Source organism: Ascaphus truei, chromosome 1 (genome assembly GCF_040206685.1).
Source record: "Ascaphus truei isolate aAscTru1 chromosome 1, aAscTru1.hap1, whole genome shotgun sequence".
NCBI classification, from domain to species: domain Eukaryota; kingdom Metazoa; phylum Chordata; class Amphibia; order Anura; family Ascaphidae; genus Ascaphus; species Ascaphus truei.
Genome location: NC_134483.1, coordinates 101970128 through 101987524, shown reverse-complemented (window position 1 = coordinate 101987524; position 17397 = coordinate 101970128). Strand labels below are relative to the sequence as shown.

At 39.3% G+C, this 17397-nt stretch overlaps 1 long non-coding RNA gene across 1 annotated transcript; it reads right to left on the bottom strand.

Annotated features, from left to right (window-relative positions):
* Window positions 1–2323: 2323 nt before the first annotated feature.
* LOC142469343 (uncharacterized) lies at window positions 2324–16249 on the bottom strand. The gene is made up of 3 exons (XR_012789031.1): window positions 16154–16249; window positions 7915–7972; window positions 2324–3064 (listed from the first exon to the last, which is right to left on the bottom strand). It is a non-coding gene; the product is annotated as an uncharacterized LOC142469343 (long non-coding RNA).
* Between the last annotated feature and the right edge of the window lie 1148 nt (window positions 16250–17397).

The following is a 17397-nucleotide window of genomic DNA, read 5'->3' as shown; positions in this document are numbered from 1 at the left end:
ACTCCACCTCCCCTTCTATTTGTTCGATCCTTCTGAAAAAGGGAATAAGCCTATAAATTAACTGTCCAGTCATGAGTTTCATCCCACCATGTTTCAGTAATGCCTATGATATCATACTGCTCCCTTGCAGCTATTAATTTAAGCTCCCCCATTTTATCTGTCAGGCTTCTTGCATTAGCAAGCATGCATTTAAGTTTTTTTTTAGCCTGCACTATTATCTTATCTGATCCTTCCTTTCTGCGCCCACTTGTTTTAGTCTTTAGAAGTTTTCTAGTATTATCTGTATTTACTATGGGTGTCTCACTGCTTGTCAAACTCGCACTTGCCCCCATTCTACCTCCATACCACCTTGTATCCTCCTCTATTCCATTTAGTTCATTATCTGTTTCATTCCCCTCCCCCCTCCATCCTAGTTTAAAATCTCCTCCAACCTTTTTAGCATTCTCCACCCTAGCACAGAAGATCCCTCTTCATTGAGGTGCAATCCGTCCCTAGAATATAGATGGCACCTCTCAGAAAAGGAGTCCCAGTGCTCTAAAAACCCAAACCCCTCCTTCCTGCACCACTTTCTTAGCCATGCATTAACCTCCCTGATCTCTGACTGTCTCCCTGCGGTAGCGCATGGCACTGGTAGTATTTCAGAAAATACTACCTTGGAGGTCCTTGCCTTAAGCTTTCGGCCTAGATCCCTGTAATCATTTTTTAGGACCCTCCATCTTTCTCTAACTTTGTCATTGGTGCCAACGTGTACCCAGACCGCGGGTCAATCCCAGTCCCCCCCAACAATCTGTCTACCCGATCCGCAATGTGCCGAACCCGAGCACCCAGGAGACAACAAACTGTTCTGTTCTGCGGTCACGGCAACAGATTGCCCTATCTACCTTCCTAATAATGGAGTCCCCTACCATCACAATCTTTCTTTGTATCTGAGCATCCTGAGTCCCCACTGTGCTGGTGGAACTATTCCCCTGGCTGCTAGAGGAATTAGTCTCCCACAGCCCTGCCATTTCTGTCCCAACATTCCCAATATCTTCACTCACCACGGCAAATCTATTGGGATGTGTCAGCTCAGAAACGACCTGCCTCTCCCTATTGCCCCTGCTTCCCTTTCTAACTGTCACCCAGCTACCTTCCTGCTCCTCACTAACGGCAACCAAGCTACCTACCTGCTCCTCACTAACAGCGCCACCATCTGCACCACTAGTCGAAGCAAGGACCTGCTCAGTGAGCACTAATTCCCTTTCAAGATTGCCAATGTTCCTCAATATTGCACGTTGCCTCTTCAGATCGGCAATCTTTGATTCTAAAGAGACCACCCGCTCACACCTCTCACAGCGGTATGCTCCTTGGAACAGCTGCTCCAAGTGCACATACATGTGGCAGGATGTGTATTGAGTGGCATTTTCAATCCTGCTCATTCTAGCAACTATGAAGTTTAGAAGTACTAACAGTAAACTGTACTTCAATATACTATACCCTGTTTAACCGCTTCCTTGTTCAAACTGCTTCTGGTTCTAACTGCACACACTTTAAACAACCAGCACTTCAAATCAACCACACGGATCAGTCAGTACACGCAAGCTCAGGTATATCTTTTTGCGATGGTGCTGGCATCTGTTCATAGCAACAGAGGAATAAGAACAGCTGCGCTGGTTGAGGTTCAATTAGCCTACAAAAAAAACACTTAATAAGCTTAAAAAAAAAACTGCCGCAGCTGAGAGGTAGAGAGGAGTTGTTTAATAAAGAAAATAAGTATTAAAATTATTTACTGTGCAGTTAATAAAACATTATGTAAAAAACACATATAACCAAACATGATATACCATAAAGCTACCCACATTCGCTACTTTTTCATTTGTGGGCATAGCTACAGTACTGTATACAATTCCATATTTTGAAGTAATGTAGCTACCCACATTAGAAGTTTTTTTTTACTAATAGCGATATTTATTTTACTCTGTGCCCAGGGCATACTTGAAAAAGAGAGGTAACTCTCAATGTATTACTTCCTGGTAAAATATTTTATAAATAAATAAATTTATCTAATTTGTGGGAATAGCTACTGTATACATGGACACTAGTGGCTACTGTGCTGTCATTCAAGTGATATTTCCCTGTTAGAATAAAACAACACCAGAAGCTTCCTACTGTATTACAGTATTAGTAGTCCAGCCCTCCCCACAAAATGCATCTTGCATTACAATACTTAATGCATTTACAAAGATATAGTTTCTGTGGCCATTGAGGTTTGTGGGATTAGGCAAAGCAAAACCTGGGCTTCCTACATTATTGCTTGTTGATCACATCTTGCATTGCGTTCCAAGTTGCACACATTTTGTGCAGAATGCTGTCCTCCATCTTTTCCTGTTCCCTTGCCAAGCACTGCAGCTGCAAGGGAAGGCCCTCACTCTGAGTGTCCCTGCCTGAGTTGAGTAATAAAACAAAATGACCTTTATACTGTCCCTTGTCCCTTTCAGCCAATGTTGCCCAACACTTCACTTCCCCTTGTCCATTGTGCTTTAGAGCATCAAGACAGGGCTGCAGCTTAATGTTTACTACTTTATCCCCAAACACGCATTTCAGCGATTAACAGAAAAAAATCAGTAACTGCATTTGCACATACTAAAAATCTATGATCTCTTCTTTTACAATACACCTCTATACGTTTCAGTTAGTACTGTAAGAATACTGACCCTGTCTTTTACTGCCCAATGCAACCAGATTAACTATGAAACATGGGTAGGCCCTTGTCCTGAGCATCACTACCTCAGTTGGGTGATAAAGAAACATTCGATACTATAGAATATTACAACAAAACAAAAGATCGTCAATGTTATTCAACATTACCCTTCTCCCTCACCCATCAATTGTGCTTCTGAGTAACTAGTTGCGGCTGTAGCCTAATGCAAACAAAGAAAAATGTAGTTTTGGGGATTAAGCCTCACACAAGACTGACCTGAGTCTTTGCTCACCATGCACTGCAGCCGCATTCAGCATGAATCATGGGAACACCCCCAGCTCTCCCTCCTAAGCATCTGTGCCTGAAATGGGTGTGATGTTTCCTCTGTAACAAAAGGTTTAAATACATTCTGGTTATGCACTGAATACATGAATAGCCATTCTCACTCTGTCATTACTCTGCGTGTGGATTCGGAGATTAGTAGCACATCTGAATCAAATTTAGAGTAGTGGCCCATTTCCATTATCTGGTCTTTTCTTACCGAAAGGGCATATATGAATAAACCATTTCAAAGTCCATCAGTAGTTGATACTAGTCAGCTATTCCCGGTGTTCTGACAATTGTTTATCAGAGTACTCGGCCCATGTGGGATTATTAACCTATGTGCTTTGTAAGAGAAATAAAAGATAAAACATACTGGACACCTAACAAGCACCTATTGAACCCCCAAAATGACCACAACATATATATAAGCATATGAGTGTCACAGAGGAGTGCTACTGAGCATGGCAATATATATTTAATTTTAAAACTGGTTTTAAATATATATTGCCATGCTCAGTAGCACTCCTCTGTGACACTCATATGCTTATATATATGTTGTGGTCATTTTGGGGGTTCAATAGGAGCTTGTTAGGTGTCCAGTATGTTTTACAATTCTTGTCCAGCTAGTCATGGCTGATTGGAGGGTGGCAACCTCCTACCTAATTTAAGCTCACCCCTTCCCACATTTAAATGGTTATGGGCTCACTCCATAGCATCTTCCACTCAGGGGAACTACAAAGACAAAAGAAACAGCGCAAAAAACCTCATGGTGTAGTATATAAAATTATATTGTGGTAAAACAGGTGAGTATTGCACGTACATCAAATTCAATAGTTACTAGCAGTACATGTTTTGGACATGTTACCAGTCAGCAACAGATGGTGGGTTAAGATCACCGGATGGCTCCCCTTCTCCTCTCCCGTTTCGTTCAGGATGCCGTGATGCAGGGCAGCAGCCCCTCAGCATGAATACAGCAATCCGGTGGAATACAGCTGTCTCTCCACGTGTAAACTGTGGCTGTTTGCGGTAGAAGCAGGCTCTCAGTCACTGGCTTCAGGCGTGCGTCTGCACGTGTGGCGTCTGCTTGCAGCGCGCTTCGGATGACGTCATCAAGCGGCGCCGATCACTCTGCAGTCTCAGCCAGCCACAGAAGTTAGATGGCATAGATTGCAGTAACGGAGATGGGGCCAGGTGACAGAAATAGGGTACTGGCACACTGCAGGTAGTATCAGAATGCGCCCTCTTATCCAACGCGTTTCGTACTTCAAAGGTACTTCGTCAGGGATATCGGAGGTCTAGAATGGGGCGCTTCTTATACCAAAACCCTCTCCTGTGATTGGCTGTTTATTTTGAGTCCAGCCTCTCAAACAAATGAGGGAAATTTAAAAAGATTGGACCCCTAATACATATAACTTTATTGAGAATAGGGGAATCCAATCGATAAATAACTAAAAGTATAAAGAAACAAATATTAATAACCATATCAATGTTAAACAACTCTAAACTAGCATGAATTGAAAGACAGTAGATATAAGATACGGATATATATGAAAAAGACAGGTTGACACTTTCACAGAGATAAAATATTATTGCAGAACTAGAACATTATTAAATAACCTGATTCCTTATTAGTTGTAAAACTTTAAAACCAATAAAAGTATTTTGTACATTTTAAATAATTGAAAATTAATTTAAAATATTTATTTTAAATTTTTATAAAAAGATTCATAATTTAGTATAAAGACCAGACATCAATTTCTTCGTTTAGTCCTAACGGGGACAGTGTTTGTAATTTGTAGATCCAAACACTCTCTTGTTTAGAGAGCATTTTGTCTCTATCTCCTCCCCTTCTTCCTGCGGGTACAGTCTGAATGCCAATGTATCTAAGACAACTATCGTCACTATTATGTTTTAACTTAAAGTGTCTGGAGACGCTATGATTCTCTAATCCTAATCTTATATTCCTAGCATGCTCCAGGATTCTCACTCTAAGGTAACGTTTTGTCCGACCAACATACTGGTATCCGCATGGACATTGAAGGAGGTACACTACATATGTCGATTTACAGGATATACAATCTTTTATTAAAAAACTCTCATTTGTAGTGTGTGAAGAAAATTTCTTCCGTTCCAAACTAAGCATTTTACAAGATTTACATTTGCCACAGCTATAGTTACCGCTAGGTCTGATTGGTAGCCATGAAGTCTCAGATGAGGATATAGTTGGAGGTCCAATATCACTAGGTGCTAAATAGTGTTTGAGACTTTTGGCCCTGCGGTATATAAAGCTAGGCTGTGGAGACAAAGAAGAACCCAGAATGGGGTCATTACACAGGATATTCCAGTTTTTCTTAATAATATTCTGGATTTGTGTGTTAACTGAGTTATACTCTGTAATAAATGGAATTTTGATTTTATCACCCTCAGTGTTCTCGTCTATTTGTTTGAAATCTTTTTTAGAACCTTTTTGTATAAGGAGGGATTCTCTATCCATTTTACAGACCCTCTCCAACGAACTTATTAAAAGTGCTCTATCATATCCACGTTCTATAAATTTGTCCATTCTGGGTTCTTCTTTGTCTCCACAGCCTAGCTTTATATACCGCAGGGCCAAAAGTCTCAAACACTATTTAGCACCTAGTGATATTGGACCTCCAACTATATCCTCATCTGAGACTTCATGGCTACCAATCAGACCTAGCGGTAACTATAGCTGTGGCAAATGTAAATCTTGTAAAATGCTTAGTTTGGAACGGAAGAAATTTTCTTCACACACTACAAATGAGAGTTTTTTAATAAAAGATTGTATATCCTGTAAATCGACATATGTAGTGTACCTCCTTCAATGTCCATGCGGATACCAGTATGTTGGTCGGACAAAACGTTACCTTAGAGTGAGAATCCTGGAGCATGCTAGGAATATAAGATTAGGATTAGAGAATCATAGCGTCTCTAGACACTTTAAGTTAAAACATAATAGTGACGATAGTTGTCTTAGATACATTGGCATTCAGACTGTACCCGCAGGAAGAAGGGGAGGAGATAGAGACAAAATGCTCTCTAAACAAGAGAGTGTTTGGATCTACAAATTACAAACACTGTCCCCGTTAGGACTAAACGAAGAAATTGATGTCTGGTCTTTATACTAAATTATGAATCTTTTTATAAAAATTTAAAATAAATATTTTAAATTAATTTTCAATTATTTAAAATGTACAAAATACTTTTATTGGTTTTAAAGTTTTACAACTAATAAGGAATCAGGTTATTTAATAATGTTCTAGTTCTGCAATAATATTTTATCTCTGTGAAAGTGTCAACCTGTCTTTTTCATATATATCCGTATCTTATATCTACTGTCTTTCAATTCATGCTAGTTTAGAGTTGTTTAACATTGATATGGTTATTAATATTTGTTTCTTTATACTTTTAGTTATTTATCGATTGGATTCCCCTATTCTCAATAAAGTTATATGTATTAGGGGTCCTATCTTTTTAAATTTCCCTCATTTGTTTGAGAGGCTGGACTCAAAATAAACAGCCAATCACAGGAGAGGGTTTTGGTATAAGAAGCGCCCCATTCTAGACCTCCGATATCCCTGACGAAGTACCTTTGAAGTACGAAACGCGTTGGATAAGAGGGCGCATTCTGATACTACCTGCAGTGTGCCAGTACCCTATTTCTGTCACCTGGCCCCATCTCCGTTACTGCAATCTATGCCATCTAACTTCTGTGGCTGGCTGAGACTGCAGAGTGATCGGCGCCGCTTGATGACGTCATCCGAAGCGCGCTGCAAGCAGACGCCACACGTGCAGACGCACGCCTGAAGCCAGTGACTGAGAGCCTGCTTCTACCGCAAACAGCCACAGTTTACACGTGGAGAGACAGCTGTATTCCACCGGATTGCTGTATTCATGCTGAGGGGCTGCTGCCCTGCATCACGGCATCCTGAACGAAACGGGAGAGGAGAAGGGGAGCCATCCGGTGATCTTAACCCACCATCTGTTGCTGACTGGTAACATGTCCAAAACATGTACTGCTAGTAACTATTGAATTTGATGTACGTGCAATACTCACCTGTTTTACCACAATATAATTTTATATACTACACCATGAGGTTTTTTGCGCTGTTTCTTTTGTCTTTGTATTTCTAGCTCTGGTCTCTGGAGCCATTCCTTGAATATAGCAGCATATCCTCACCAATTAAGTAACAGGTTTTTATTATATTAATATCACATTAATATCACATTATAACACTAATCACGATTATTAGAGCGCAGTTCACCCTTTGTTTCTACCACTCAGGGGAACTAGCCTGCTTGCAGTTTGGCTGTGACCTCTCTAATACAGAGTGCTTTTCCTGGTAATGTACAGGTTAATAAAAGCTTCAGTCAGACTTAGAACTTTGCAACTAATATTGACAGATTTACTATAAATCATTCTTCCTGTTATTACACAGGTTATTAAGAATTTATATTAGCGTTAGGGACCCCTGATATGTGGTCTGCCGTGGCGTTGGCTCAGGGGCTTACAACAATTTTGGCCAAAAATGTCAAACTAAAAGACCATTTTACTTATTAGATATTTATACATATATATTTAGCACTGTACCGTGTATGAGTCTCACTGGATGTGCTAAAACTGAGCTTTGTCTGTGTTTTATGTTCTGGTTTTAAAGAGAAATAAAAGATAATAAAAAACATAACATTTTTGTATGACAAATACAAAATTACAAGACAATTATTTAGTTTTATAACATCCCTATTTTCATGCCGTTTCATTCAATAACCATTGGTAACACATTTTTTATATGGTTTATGTAGTTGTTTCAAGTTTCTACACATACATTTATTCCAGTAATTTTGTATCCCCCTTCAATAGTGCATAATTGTTAGCAGGCTTCACGTACTTGTGCTTGATGCTTTAATGCCTGCCAAACCAATTTGATGGGGTTCAAGTCAGGGATTCTATAAGTATAGAAACAAATAAAGTACAGTTATTGCCAAAATTAAACCACTTTACCTCATACTTCCAACGGTCCAGCCCAAACTGAGTTCTCTATAGTCTGACGTTGAACTCAGACACTGGAATGTCATGCTTGTGATGCAGAATATCCCTAACCTGTGCAGAAATAGTTAATCATTTTCCATGCTAATCTTATCCACCAGCCAAATTGCTTCCCTGTAAAAAGAAAAATGTAGAAAAGGAAAAAAAAAGCGTAGAGAGACATACTATATACTACATACTAGATGAAAAGCGTGAGAGGAACAACAGTAGTCAGTAGTGTAATTACTCGCTTCTGACCCTGCAGACCATCTTACAAACCTTTGTCTTCCCTTGGTTATAATGCCTAACTCAGTGTAGTGTCACCTGGATGCCATCTTGCCGTAGACACAATTGGATTCTCGTGGTTGTGGATACCTTCTTGTACTGTACATGTGCATTTTTTATGCTACTTCTTTGTTAATTTTTTGTTCATAGAATATATATTGAATGCAGAATGCATCTTCGTTAGGTGGATTTTATATATGAAGGTGTAATGTAGCAGCAAAGCTACAGGTATAGTCCTACTTTTGACACCTTGCCACAATAGACACCCAATCACCAACTCAGCCCTACCGAACATTAACACCTTGTGTTTAATATTGCGCCAGCCAATGAGAAGTGACCAACTTTTGACAACTTAACAGAATTGACATAAGCTATATTGTATTTAAAGTCACACATAAATTGAATTGTCATACTCATAGATAGAAAGGCGCATGCAATCTCAAGGTATATAAAACGACAATTTAGTACAATATGTAAATATATTTGAGGAAGGATAAATACCACTCTCATGTTATAAGATTTAGTCAAGCAGTTTTAAATCTTTCAAGGAGCAGGAAAATGCAGAAGAGATCTGTCTTTGAAGTGGATGTGGCAGGTATATATCCCAAATAGATTTTAAAGAGAAAGGTAGGCATAGTATAACAATGTTTTTATAAAGGTTTAAAATGATTCAATAGTGTGTAACAGGGTATGTCGCATCTTACCTGTTTTTCCCCACATAGGATAACTACTACGTAAGCCCTGATAAATTCCAGGCCGTAGTGGGTTAATCTATGGGCAATTGACCACCCTTTTCTTTCCTAGAAGAGGAAGACAGGTGGTGTCTCATGGCCTGTGTACAGCCCCTTGAAGGTGGGTACAGTCCATGAGCCCGCCCCTTCTAGATTCTTCTGGGGAGAATCTAAAGTCAGTCTGGCTCTACCCTCCAAAGGGTGAGGAAGCAAAGGAGTCTTGAGCTGTTCTCTGAAGCAAAAGGAAGTCCAGCTTACCCTCCAGAGGGAGAGAGTGTGAGGTGAGGAAAGAATGTCTGGCTCTTCTCCCTAAGGGGAGTAAGAGGGCTATGAGCCTTCCCCATTGCGGGGCAAGCATGCCATTCTAAGCCGGCTATCTTAGACAATATCCAGAAAGAGTGCCCCCAGAGATGGAGTCTGCACCATCCAGAATGTCCTGCAATGTGGGAGACTAAGAGGATAAGTGTGGAGAGAGAATGACAATAAAAGCTGCTTATTCATCAGACCTCTGCCTGGGTGCCGGTTACTGGGCAGGAGGATTAAAGGGTGCAGTGATGGGAGCTGACATCCCACAGCCTGGGATCCTGTCAGAGCTGGAGGTGCTGAAAACTGAAGATCAATCCACGAATACTGTCCTTAAACTTGTCCTATGCCCCTTACAACAGCGGCCACTCAGCCCTCCTGGAACCAGCAGGTATGCTAGCACCACACAAAGAGTAGTAACCAGAGCAGTTTTCCCCAAAGGAGCCCTAGATGAGATAGGGAGGGGGGTGGGGGGAAACAGGGTTACAAGTGGAAATGCACTCAGATGCTCCACAGTGTAAAATTGCTTGCAGACCACACAGAGCCAAATAGAATGCAGGTCTGGGACTCCAACCCTCCATTTTCTCAGCATACACATGACCTCATTTCGGGATATTTACATCACAGCTGGAGATGGGGAGAATCTCGTTCTGAGTGTAAAGTAAAAGGGAGTGCACACACTGCTCACCATACACATTTCACTCCTGTTATGCTAGCCAAGGTCCTTTATGTACAATCAACTTGCAGTAATGTCACAGTGAAATACAACCATTGCCCAATGAGATGAGAGAATTGAAAAATCAATTCTATGTCCATTGGATACATATATAGGTTGGCTGTGAATGTAACCAGTGAACATAATGACCTCTACAAAAGAACAGACAGGGATCATTGATTAATAAATAAAACATTGACTGCAAGTGAATTGTAAACTTTAATAAGGCTGCATAATACATCAATTTGTATATGGCCATACATGAGATTGAGTACTTAAAAATACTTTACAAATGTAAAAGACAATTTATTGTATATGAAAATACAAAAGAATTAAAAGAATAGTAACAAAAACGGAACATGTTTGTTAGAAAATATTATAGAAAACAAATGATAACATACAGTATATATTGTCACTGTGGTAAATTTGCTGAAAAATATAGAAATCTAAATTTGAAATCAATATTGCAAGATTGTCATAAAGTGCCACCAAATCTACAAAAGACACGTGGAGACATGCTCACACAGTTCACATTGGCCATATGATCTCTTAGGAATATATTTTGCTGAATTACAAAAACAAATATATGAGTAGTATAATACAAAGACATATCTAGACAGCGTTATGGAATATTGAAGAGCTAGACCCAACATAAAGTGGTACAATATATCATGCAGTATGCAGCCAAAAAGAGAAGAAAGTGTAGGTGCAGTAGAATTCTATTATTAGGAAGATATTTAAAAATATAAAAGAAGTAGAATACACACATCCAATATCAAAAACCATTAAGAAAATGGAGGCACCCAAAACTCAAACAAAAAAATAATTTAAATCGATGTTAAGGCCAGATGAATGGAGGGTACGTAGTTATGGATCCAATATGATTCAAGTTGTGAAAGGTGTTTTATTCGATTTCCTCCTCTCCAACTGGACTTAGCAATATCTATGCCCAAAAATACAATACCATCTAAATTAAAGCTGTTATGCTTCTTAAAGTGTAGAGACACACTGAGTGATTCTAGACCTATGGTGATATTTCTAATGTGTTCTAGAATCCTGACGCTTAACGGGCGGATGGTGCATCCCACATATTGAAGTCCGCAGGGACAAGTAATCAAATAGATTACAGATTCACTTTCACAGTTTATTAAATACGTAATATTGCCATTTTCTTTGGTCTAGATGGACAGTAATTTATTTATTTTCTTATGTCCTATGCGGCAAGTTTACATTTTTTACATCAATAAAATCCTTTAGGCTTTGTGTTCAGCCAACCTTTATTCTCTGTATTGAAAGATGGTATTCAAGGCGCTGGGAGCTTATCTGTCCTTTAAATTGCGCTCTTTGGTATAAATCATTTGTGGTTTCTCAGGTAAGAACTATTTTAGAAATTAATCCTGCTGCAAAGCATGCCAATGTTTTAAAATGATATCATTTATCTTTACTAAATCGCTATTATATTGTATGATAAATGGAATAAAGTTCTGCAAATCTCTACATTTATTATATGGTCTAAGAATTTCAGCTCTGTCCAAACTTTCCGCTTTGTGTTTTGCTTATTAAACTTTTTGATAAGGGTAATTTCTCTCTATAAATGTATTCCCTAAAATGAATGATTGTTCTTCAAAAATGTTAGTATTGGAACAATTTCTCCTGATTCATCTGAACTAGCCGTAGGGAATATTTGATATCCAATACTTGTGATGACAACTGTTTTTTGGGATATAATTGTTGCTGTCAACATCTTTAAAGAAGGTTTTTGTGTTGACAACCTTGTTTTCAATATACAAAATGACGACTAGAAATGCAATACTTACTTTACTTGAATAAGAGTACATTTTAGATTGAGCTCTTTATCATTAAGATATTTCATGAAATCATTGAGAATAGCATTCTCTATAATTAGTATTTTCTCATTTCATTGGGCAATGGTTGTATTTCGCAGTGACATCACTACAAATTTATGGTACATAAAGGACTGAGGGACCTTGACTACCTTAACCCCAGAGGAAGCTCAACAGAAGTGAAATGAATGATCTAAAACTGCTTGACTAAATCTTGTAACATGTGAGTGGAATTCATCCTTCACCAAAGATTTTTTCCACATATTGCTCTATATTGTCTCTTTATATACCCTGAGATTTTTTGCTCTCTAGAGTTTCTGCTTCATACCGAAAAGATGTTGGGAAACACCTTGTGTTGTTCAGAGAGTGGCATCCTATCAAAGGGTTGTATTCATTTTTGTACTAAAATATCACAATACTGTCACTTTGTATTTAGTTTTTTTCTTATACATTTGAATTCGCTGTCACACACAGTGTATGTTTACACCTCTCTTTTAAGTGGCCTTTTGCACTTGTCTGTTTCACAGGTAGAGAAGGCTGAATAGAATTATTCTGATGCATCTCTCTTCTCCATGTTTTGCTTCAGCAATGGAGCAATCAATCTTCTATGTACGCAATTACCTGCTTAGTGCTGTACCAGTTACAGCACTAAGAACCTTAAGAAGATGCAGGATACTTGCTGATATTTCACAATGACTTGTGACCCTAAAAACACTCTTATAAAGGATAAAGTGTGGAAGGAAAACCTGACTGAAGCCTCCAAAACTCAAAAGAACTCTAAGACCAGCCTAGAAGAAGAAGATGCTAGCAAGACCCATAGTCATTGAATTTCCTAGGAAAACAGGTTCTGCACCAGGTACCCCTATCACAATGGCATCCAGCTCATCCTACTCTAGACTCAGTTCTCCTGACATTGGACCGAGCGCACCCCACTCCAGAACCAGATCACCCCACCTTGGACCCAGTACACCCCGTTCCAGACCCAGTTCACCCCAACTTGGACCCATTGCAGCCCACTCCAGGCTCAGCTCACCCAATCTCAGACCCAACACATTCCACTCCAAACCCAGATCCCCCCCACCTAGGACCCAGTGCACCTCACCAAGGATCAAGCACCATTCTAACTGTAACTGATGCCTTGTTCAGGGACAGCATGTAATTGACAGTTTTTTGTTATTGTTGAGATTTTGATGCCGCAGTACCTAGCACACCTGTGTTCAGAATTGCCATTGATCATACACAGGTACCTGAGCAGGAGCAGAGACTGGACTTAATGGACAAAAAGTTGACCTCGTTTTGACTATATGGCAAAGTGCATGGATGGTTTCTATTCTCTTGTAAATAGACTGCTGCAATAGAGACCACAACATCTAGAGGAAGCCTCTACTCCCACCATGTGCCTCCAAGCAAGGTGAGAACCGCATTCAAGTACGTACATACCACCATTCTCATGCAGCAAGAATGACATTGTGCCTATGACCCCCAATGCAACTGAGACTGACGTGCAAGAAAGTGGCATACCGGAACAATTACTTGTACCTGTTTGCCGCAACTGCGGCACCTGAACCATGGAGGCTTAAACACACCTGTATCCCAGTTTGTGGAGGTTCATTAGATAACATCCCCCTTTACTTAATACCCAGGTATATACTACACACTGCAGGGGACATCCACGTTGATTAGAACAATTTATATTCCAACATCATGTGCCTTTTTAAGTTATGCAGAGTGGGCAAGACCTGTGAAATTTGATGGTGCCTGTTGTGAGATGGCTATACCTAACCATTTGCGAAGAGCTATTTTAGATGAACTTGGGAAGCAGTTTAAATACAGTACTGCAGAATTCAAGACCATTAAAGACACAATTAATGCACTTTTACTACATCTGTGGGCTGGAGTAATAAGTACCAGAAATTGATTAATGAAAACGTTATCAATAATTTAGTCAGGGCTTGTGCAAGTGTTTCGCCATTGTTTTAATCCTTGTTTTACATATTCTGAAGGTTGATCAACGTCAACACCTTGTTCATGTAGAAACCACATCCAGCGAGACAGAACATCACTACTGCATAATTAAGGTAATGTATGGATTCCATTCATTTGGCCTATACTGTACCTGTATCATGCAAGTGCACAAATTCAATGGATTGCATATACAGGCCATACAGTTTATATAGAGCGCGCGGACACAGCAGTATACCGACACAGTAGCACGGTTTCATTAATGCATCTATTTCTTTTCAATTATCTTAAAGTTTAAATTGTACAAGAGACAGACAGAAGATGATACTGGTGGAACAATACTATTATTGGAAGAAGATTGTATTATTTTCCCAAGTCTTTGTTATTACACTAATTTACTTTAATAAATATTTCATAAGTTATAAAGACTTACTGTTATCTGGAGATTCCTAGCAGTGAAAGAGTGTATGAGAATAAGGGGTGGGTTACATTACACAGAACAGTACAAAATGTTCATTAGTGTAACAATAGCCTCGTAATATTGTGCATTGAATTTAGGTTAAAGACACACTACTACTGTCTATCCTTACTGCAAGTACTATGGCAGTCACAAAACTCCATTTGGCAGCCACGGTCATGGGGACATGACATACAAATAAATACCAGGGAAATGCACTTGTTTTGTGCAGTCTTGCTACATCTGTATGTGATTGTCAGGGAGATCTTAGTCCTAATGACCTTGTTCATATGGTCATCTAGGAGTACACACTGGTTAGACCTATGTCCTACGTGTTGCAAATGGCTTTTTGGTGCAACATTTGCACACAGAAATCTAATTTTAAATGGTGATTGTGTGTATCTATGTAATAACCTCAATCTGCACCATTAGTGTAAAAAAATTCCAATGAACTCCTGATTGGTAAGGGGGTAAAAAGCAGGCAGCAGACTCCCTGCCAGTTCTCCCCTAGCCTGCAAGGAAGCAAGTTTAGAAGCCTGCTATGAGGTCAGGCTTTAGTTCTCAGAGGATTGCCTGGGAACAGCTAGGACTCAAACCCAGCAGCACAAAACAAGAACACGAAAGATAAGGACATTTTATGTTGTTCCATATACATGCTGTTTTTGTGTTTGATCTGTGCACTGCTAAAGAAAGTATGTTGTAGCATGTTTTTCCCAGACCAGGAAATAAAGTCCTTTAGTTTGGTGAGGAACTACTGTGTGGACTCCTCACTGAGACTACCTACAAGACCAATCCATCATATATTGTGCTAGAAGTAGGATGGCTCCTCCCGTGGTCACAGTAAATTATAAACCTGAAATTCCCAGAATGGAAATGGAGAAGCTGGTAAAGTGGCTTGCTAAAACCCAGGCTGCACAATAGCCGCAACAGTATCCGGCACAATAGCTGGAAGCTGCAACAGCTCTGTGTTCCCAAAATCCAGCACCCCGCAATCCTGGCGTCAGTGACCAGGACATTGAGTCATGGTGACTCAGATGGGACAAGATGATGATACAGAGGATTTATTTTGGTGTGTGTAATGAACCCAGTCATATGGAGCAGTCGTTTTCCTATGTTTTGGAAAATTAACAGTGGATGCAGCAGCAATGGGAGCAGTTACAGCAATTTTAAAGAACATTACTGTATTGAGCCACAAAACACATGTATCTAGTAAAATAGCAGCTTGCGGACAGTCATCGGCGCAGGACTTCTCCTCTTTCAGCATCGTGACATCACGTGGAGACACGTTTTCCTGACAACACGACGTCCAGGGTGTCATTGGATGCCGTGACGCTGCAGGAGGAGGAGGGTGATGCTGCTGGAGAAGGTAACAAACCTTTACAGAGGCCACACACTCTCCCTCTGCAATCAGTTTAATAGTTATGGGGAAGAGAGCGGGGCCTTTGTAACAGCAGCACCGGCCCCACACAGCATCGGCCCCCGGCAGCACCAGCCCACCGGGGCAAACCTGAATGCCCAATAGGACAATCCACCCCATATCTAATGAACTTGCCTTCAGTTTGTCATGTTGTACATTAAGTTAAATTGTGTTTCAATGTCAATAATTTTACCATTTTTCTATCACATACTGAAGATTTATATACATTTCACATAGTAAACAAGATAAAGATATTATATTTTATGCTAGGCTTGCATGTTTTCTTAATATATATATATTTTTCATTTACTTAAGTTGCCCTGAACGCTCTGTCCTAGATACAGTAAATTAACAAAAGCTGTATAAATGACATCAGGACAACCATTACCTTTGTCGATTTGCTTATCCTAAGAGACCCAATGTGGTGGTGGTGATCATGTGACTGCTAATACATAATGTAACATAAGTGACATTTCAACCCAGGCTGTATAAAAGAATAATGAGAATGTAATTCTTCATGAGAGAAACTGGTTGAGGATAAAGACTAATCCCTTGTGCAGCCTAAAATCTCTAAATACAGCTATGCAATTGTTTTGTGATTAAAACCAGATCCTTTAACTTATTCACTACCAGAGGTAACTGCAAGACAGTTGCTACTGTACCACTTGTGGTCTTAAACCAGGGATATTCAGTATGAGAAAAATGTATATTCTATGCATGTACTGTAGGCATAAGCATACTCATATAGCCACACTGCCTAAACCAGAAGCAGAGATGCACTTAGTATGATTCAGATGATCTCAGATTTGTATTTATTTTCAAATGTATTCTTATCTATTGGAATTTTAATCTTCAAAGCAATATTTTAAAAAAACACAGCAAAGAGATTCCTACCTTTTTCATGAAAGAGTTTTATGAAGCAAAGGGAGGAGTGAGAGGAGAGAAAATAGAGAGAGGAGAGAAAAAATAGAGATGAGAGAGAGAATAGAGGAGAGAGTCTCTCTCTCATTGTATCCAATGGCGGACTCAGATTCCTTTGTACCCAATCTACTGTACAGATGAATTTTGGCGGTGGGACGGATTGCAGAATGCCTGGTCTCTAAATACTCTATTGTTAATATAGGCACACAGTGCAACTAACCAATTCTACCTACTCTTTTGTAATACTCATCAATTTTAACCCCAGCCCCAAAATTCCCAAATCTCTTCACCACTGTTGGTCCTAAATTGGATTAATCTCAATTGAGAACAAATTTATAGAACAGATACTTAGTTATTTTGTCAATGAATATACTGCGCAGTCTAAATAGAACTACAGATACAGTATTACTAATCTTTGTAATGTATCAATCTATAAACTGAACAATCGTTTTACACTCAGAAATACAGCACCAATCTAGTGTTTTAGCTACTGTCTATTTTGTACTATATAGCTACTTATATTTAATGTTTAATGTAAAATAAATGTAAAACACTTTAATATTTGTTGATTAGGTTACAATTTGTGATCCTTACTGATTTGGCTTTGTGTAAACATTTTTAGATTAAAGGTTACGTTTTATTAGAATTGTCTGGGGAGTAAAATTAATTTTTACTTACTCTTTAAAACAATGTAAATATGTACTGTAATTA